The sequence below is a fragment of the Somniosus microcephalus genome, chromosome 4 (assembly GCF_052327205.1).
Source record: "Somniosus microcephalus isolate GS21.2 chromosome 4, FLI_Smic_1.0, whole genome shotgun sequence".
NCBI classification, from domain to species: Eukaryota; Metazoa; Chordata; class Chondrichthyes; order Squaliformes; family Somniosidae; genus Somniosus; species Somniosus microcephalus.
The window spans coordinates 276,580,304-276,586,303 of record NC_140990.1 but is presented as its reverse complement, the minus strand read 5'-3'; positions in this window follow the sequence as shown (position 1 = coordinate 276,586,303).

Here is a 6,000-nt window from a genome sequence, read left to right as displayed (position 1 = left end):
CGGCTGGAGAGGAACTTGAAAAGGGAGGGTGGAAATCCAGTTGTCGTGGTCCATCTTGGAACAAACGACATACGTAGGAACAGGGAGGAGGTCCTGCTGAAAGAGTATCAGGAGTTAGGATCTAAATTAAAAAGCAGGACCTCGAGGGTAATAATCTCTGGATTATTGCCTGAGCCATGTGCAAATTGGCATAGAAGCAGATCAGGAGAATTAACACGTGGCTAAAGGGCTGGTGTGGGAAAGAGGGGTTCCTTTTCATGGGACACTGGGACAGGAAGGAGCTGTACCAATGGGACAGGCTCCACCTGAACCGGGATGGGACCCGTGTCCTAGCGGAAAGGGTAAATAGGGAGGTGGCAAAGGCTTTAAACTAGTAAGATGGGGGGAGGGATCTACAAGAAACATAACCAGCCTAAATATAAACAAAACAGGAAAAGATAGCATAGGAAAGAATAAAGGGAGGGCATTGATGGCAAGGGAATAAATAGAGTGGTATAACAAGAGTCTAAAAAGATGGTTAAACATAAAGTGAGAGGAAATCCTACTAAAAATGAGTTAAACTGTCTGTACAGCAATGCACACAGAGTCCGTAATAAAACAGGGGCGCTGGAGGCAATCATATGTTGCGAGGAACCAGACATAATAGGGATTACTGAGACTTGGGGCTGGATTTTGTCAATGGGGAGCTTTTGGAGGCGGGACTCCCACTTGTCGGGTTTTAGTCCCGCCTTCATCGACTTGTGGCCAACCCACGCTATTTTCCCTTGATTGCCCCTGTTAAGCCTGCCAAGTTAAAATCGCGTGGATTGGCCACATCTCGATGGAGGCGGGACTACAACCCCGAAAGTTGTAGTCCCGCCTCCAACCCGACTCCTGAATGAAAATCCTGCCCAAAATGTCCAGGGAATTATAGACCAGTCAGCTTAACATTGGTGGTAGGAAAAATAATGGAATCCCTACTAAAGGGGAAGATAGAAGAACATCTAGAAACCAAAAATATACAGTAATGAATTGTCAGCATGGATTTCAAAAGGGAAAGTCTTGCTTGACCAGCCTTATTGAATTTTTTGAAGAGGTAACAGAGAGAGTAGACAATGGTAATGCAGTAGATGTAATTTATCTGGATTTTCAAAAGACCTTCGATAAGGTACCCCATAATAGACTGATGAACAAGGTCAGAGAATGCAGAGTCAGGGGAAAAGTAGCAGAATGGATTGCTGGCTGGCTTCAGGACAGAAAGCAGAGATTAGGAGTAAAGGGTAGCTATTCATAGTGGCAGAAGGTGGGTAGTGGTGTTCCACAGGGATCAGTGGTGCTCACAATTTACATTAACGATTTAGACTTTGGAATCAAAAACACAATTTCTAAATTTATGGATGATACCAAATTGGGAGGAATAGTCAATACTGAGGAGGACTGTATCAAATTACAGGAGGACATTAATAAACTTGCAGAATGGGCATATAATTGGCAAATGAAGTTCAACACAGATAAATGTGAGGTATTACATTTTGGTAGAAAGAATAGGGAGGTCACTTATCACTTGGAGGGTGTGAGTCTGGGTGGGGTAGAGGAAGAAAGGGATCTTGGAGTACAAATACACAAATCACTAAAAGTTGCGACCAGGTTCGCCATAAAAAAAGCAAACAACACACTAGGGTTTATTTTTAGAGGTATAGAATTGAAAAGTAGGGAAGTTATGCTAAACCTGTATCGAACCTTGGTTAGACCACACTTACGACATACAGTTCTGGACGCCATATTATAAAAAGGATATCTTCTTCTCCTTCTTAGGCAGTCCCTCGGAACTGAGGATGACTTGCTTCCACATTAAAAATGAGTTCGCAGGTGACTGATGAGTCCAATGTGGGACCTACTGTCTCTGTCACAGGTGGGGCAGACGGTGGTTGAAGGGGCGGGTGGGTGGGGTGCTTGGGTTGACGTGCGCTCCTTGCGCTGCCTGCGCTTGGCTTCCGCTTGCTCCCGGCGAAGAGACTCGAGGTGTTTGGCGCCTTCCCGGATGCTTCTCTTCCAATTTGTGCGGTCTTGGGCCAAGGATTCCCAGGTGTCGGTGGGGATGTTACACTTTTTCAAGGAGGCTTTGAGGGTGTCCTTGAAGCATTTCCTCTGCCCACCTGGGGCTCCCTTGTCGTGCCAGAGCTCCGAGTAGAGCGCTTGTTTTGGGAGTCTCGTATCGGGCATGCGGACAATGTGACCCGTCCATCGGAGCTGATTGAGCGTGGTCAAAGCTTCGATGCTGGGGATGTTGGCCTGAGTAAGAACACTGACATTAGTGCGTCTATCCTGCCAATGGATTTGCAGGATCTTGCAGAGGCAGCGTTGGTGGTGCCTCTGTTTTGAGGTGTCTGCTGTACATGGTTCATGTCTCTGAGGCATACAGCAGGGTGGGTATCACTGCTGCTCTGTAGACCATGAGCTTAGTGCCGGGTTTGAGGTCCTGGTCTTCAAACACTCTCTTCCTCAGGCGACTGAAGGCTGCACTGGCACACTGAAGGTGGTGTTGGACTTCGTCGTCGACATCTGCCCTTGTTGACAGTAGGCTCCCGAGGTATGGAAAGTGGTCCACGTTGTCCAAGGCCTTGTCGTGGATTTTGATAATCGGGGGGCAGTACTGTGTGGTGGGGGCAGGTTGGTAGAGGACCTTTGTCTTACGGATGTTTAGTGTAAGGCCCATGCTCTCGTACACTTCGGTGAAGGTGTTGACGATGGTTATCGGAAACAGAGGCACTGGAGAGGGTGCAGAGAAAATTTACAAGGATGATACCAGAAATGCGAGGGTATACATATCAGGAAAGGATTAACAGGCTGGGTCACTTTTCTTTTGAAAAAAGGTTGAGGGGTGACCTAATAGAGGTGTTTAAAATTATGAAAATTTTTGATAGAGTGGATACAGAGAGAATGTTTCCACTTGTGGAGAAGAGCATAACTAGAGGCCATCAATATAAGATAGTCACCAAGAAATCCAATAGGGAATTCAGAAGAAACTTCTTTACCCAAAGAGTGGTGAGAATGTGGAACTCGTTACCACAGGGAATGGTTGAAGCGAATAGTAGAGATGCATTTAAGCGGAGGCTAGACAAGCACATGAGGGAGAAGGGAATAGAGGGTTATGCTGATAGATTTAGATGAGAAAAGACGGGAGGAGACTCGTGTGGAGCATAAACGCCGGCATGGACTGGTTGAGCCGAATGGCCTGTTTCTGTGCCGTATATCCTATGTAATCCTATGACTGTGGCACTGACATATTTGTATCTGACTGTGTGTACTTACCTGATTGGTGTTGCCTCAGGACCAGTTTCATAACACATTGTTTGTGTAAATGGGGCATTATTAATTACATAGCTTGAAAAACTGATGAACCCAGTCTTTCCCTTTTGCAAGAGCACATTTAAATGGTACAGTCTAGCATTACAGCACTAACTGTACTTTTATTCCGATTCCTAGAACATTTGCAAAATGTACTGTAAGCAAAAGAAAACATGCATAGCTAGAAGGATTACTAGATGTTTTAATATCAGAAACCCTGAAGCTGTGTACCAAGTATGGAAATGGGTACTTTCTGTGTATGCACAATATTGATAATTTGTCATTATTACAATGACCATCTGGAGCTTCTCAGTCAGCATTTCTTGATGTGTACTTCATTTTATTTATTATTGCTAATAAGACAATGGCTTTAATCTTCTTAATATTTAATTGGAGAAATTGCAGCTCACCCAAGACTGCTGGACAAACAGTTTGATAACACAGAAGTACTGGACAGTTCGAGACAGGTGGCGGAGAAGTGGAGATGGGTGTTATCAGCGTATATGTGGAAACTGACCCCATGTTGTGGATGATGTCACTGTGGGGCTGCGTGTAAATGAGGAAGAGGAGGAGGCCAAGGATAGATTCTTCGGCGACTCTGAAGGTAACAGTGTTGGATGGGAAGAGAAGTCATCGCAGGAGATCCAACCAGATAGGTAAGAGTGAAACTAAGCGAGGGCATTCCCACTGAGCTTGACAATGGAGGTAAGGCATTGGAGGAGGATGGTGTGATCAACCGTCTCAAAGGCTGCAGAGAGGTTGAGGGGATGAGGAGAAATAATGCACTATGATCACAGTCAAATAGATGTCATTTGTGACTTTTATGTTAGTTTTAGTGCTGTGGCAGGGAGGGAAACCTGATTGGAGAGATTCAAACATGAAGTTGCAGAAAAGATGGGCAGGCGACAACATGTTCAAGAACTTTGGAAAGGAAAGGGAGTTGGAGATGGGTTGGCAGTTTGTAAGGTTAGAGGAATTGTGGGTGTGATTTTTGAAGAGGAGGTCATGACGGTGGTTTTGGAAGCCAGAGGGACAGTACCTGAGGAGAGGAAGCCATTTACAGTGTCAACTGGCATGGAGTGGTGTGTGGGGGGGGGGGGGGGGAGCAGTTAGGGAAGTTAGGTGGTCAGCGGTTTTGTGAGAATAGTGTCAAAGAAGCAAGAGGTGGGCCTCATGGACAAAATGTGCTTGGAAAGGGCATGAGGGTTGATGGGAAAGAAACTGGAGAAAGACGCAGGTTCAGGGCTAGAGCAGTGTGTGTGTGGGGGGGGGGTGTTAACTGGGGAAAGGTTTGGCTTGGTGGACAAGTAGAAGGGGGTAGCAGCAGAGGCAGCTAAATGATGGACTCAACCTTAGTGACAAAGAAGTTCTTGAACTCCTTGTACTTGTTGGAGGCGAGGGTGGAGAGGGCATAGGAACATATGAACAGTAGTCAGTCATTCAGCCCCTCGAGCCTGTTCTGCCATTCAATTAGATCATGGCTGATCTGTATCTCAACACCATTTACCCGCCTTGGTTCCATATCCCTTAATGCCCTTACCTAACAACAATCTATCAATCTCAGTTTTGAAATTTTCAATTGACCTAGCTTCAACAGCTTTTTTTGGGGTGAGAGTTCCAGGGCAAGAGGAGGGGTTTAAGGAGATGGTTGGTACTGGGGTTATCTTTCCGCTCCAGGAGTAGTGTGCAGTTTGGTAGAGGACAATGCAATCATGTGATCTTACTAGATCTTACATTACAACAGTGACTGCACTTCAAGAGTAATTCATTGGCTGCAAAGCACTTTGGGGCATCCTGAGGTTGTGAAAGGCGCTATACAAACACAAGTCTTTCTTTCTTTTGGATGGCTACATCAGTTGTGTGCCAGATACGTTAGGGGAGTTTATATGGAGAGAGAGGTTTAGGGAGCACAGGAGGTGAGTGAATTCAGAGGAGAGAGGACAAGGTGACTGAGATGAAGACTGAAATTGAGGATGAGGAGATGGTGAGCGCAGAGGCTAAGAGAAGGAGCATATCTCAGTGAGAAACTTGGGGTGGTAGACGAGGATGGAGCAGCCCACGATGGAGTAAAGGAAAATCAAACAGTATTTAAGGAGGATGGACCCACCGGATATTAACCCCACCCATAAAATGTATAGGAAACACAGATCATATGAGGACAGAAGACTGTGGCTTCAGGCCCTTATGCAGTTGGTGGAGCTCCCCTATTGTCTCTTTGGTGAAGTGCACGCATACGTATCTTCTCACTCAAGCCCTCATATAACCTGTGTTGCCTGTATATTCTAGGGGGGAAGGGGATAATATCTAGTGGGGCCCATCCTCCTTGAAAACTGCCTATCTCTCCTTTGTTCCATTCTGTGTTGTTGCTTCTCCTCCATCATAATGGCACACAAGGGTATGTCCATAGAGAATGCAATATCTGTACCAATCACTGCAGTCTCCCGGAGTTTGCTTGATTGCTTTCAGGGATTTAAGAGGAAGGTCTGGGAATTGGCCTAAGCTGTTTTTCTTTTTTTTTGCCTCTCCCAGGAGACTGCTTGAAGTTCGCTGAGGTGATGTTAAGTCGGCATGACGTCACCCTCTCTTAATTTACATTTCCAGGGCCAGCAGCGCTAAAGCCCTCATCAAAATGGCTGCCGCTGAGTCCCATGCCACAGAAGGGCATTAGAGTGG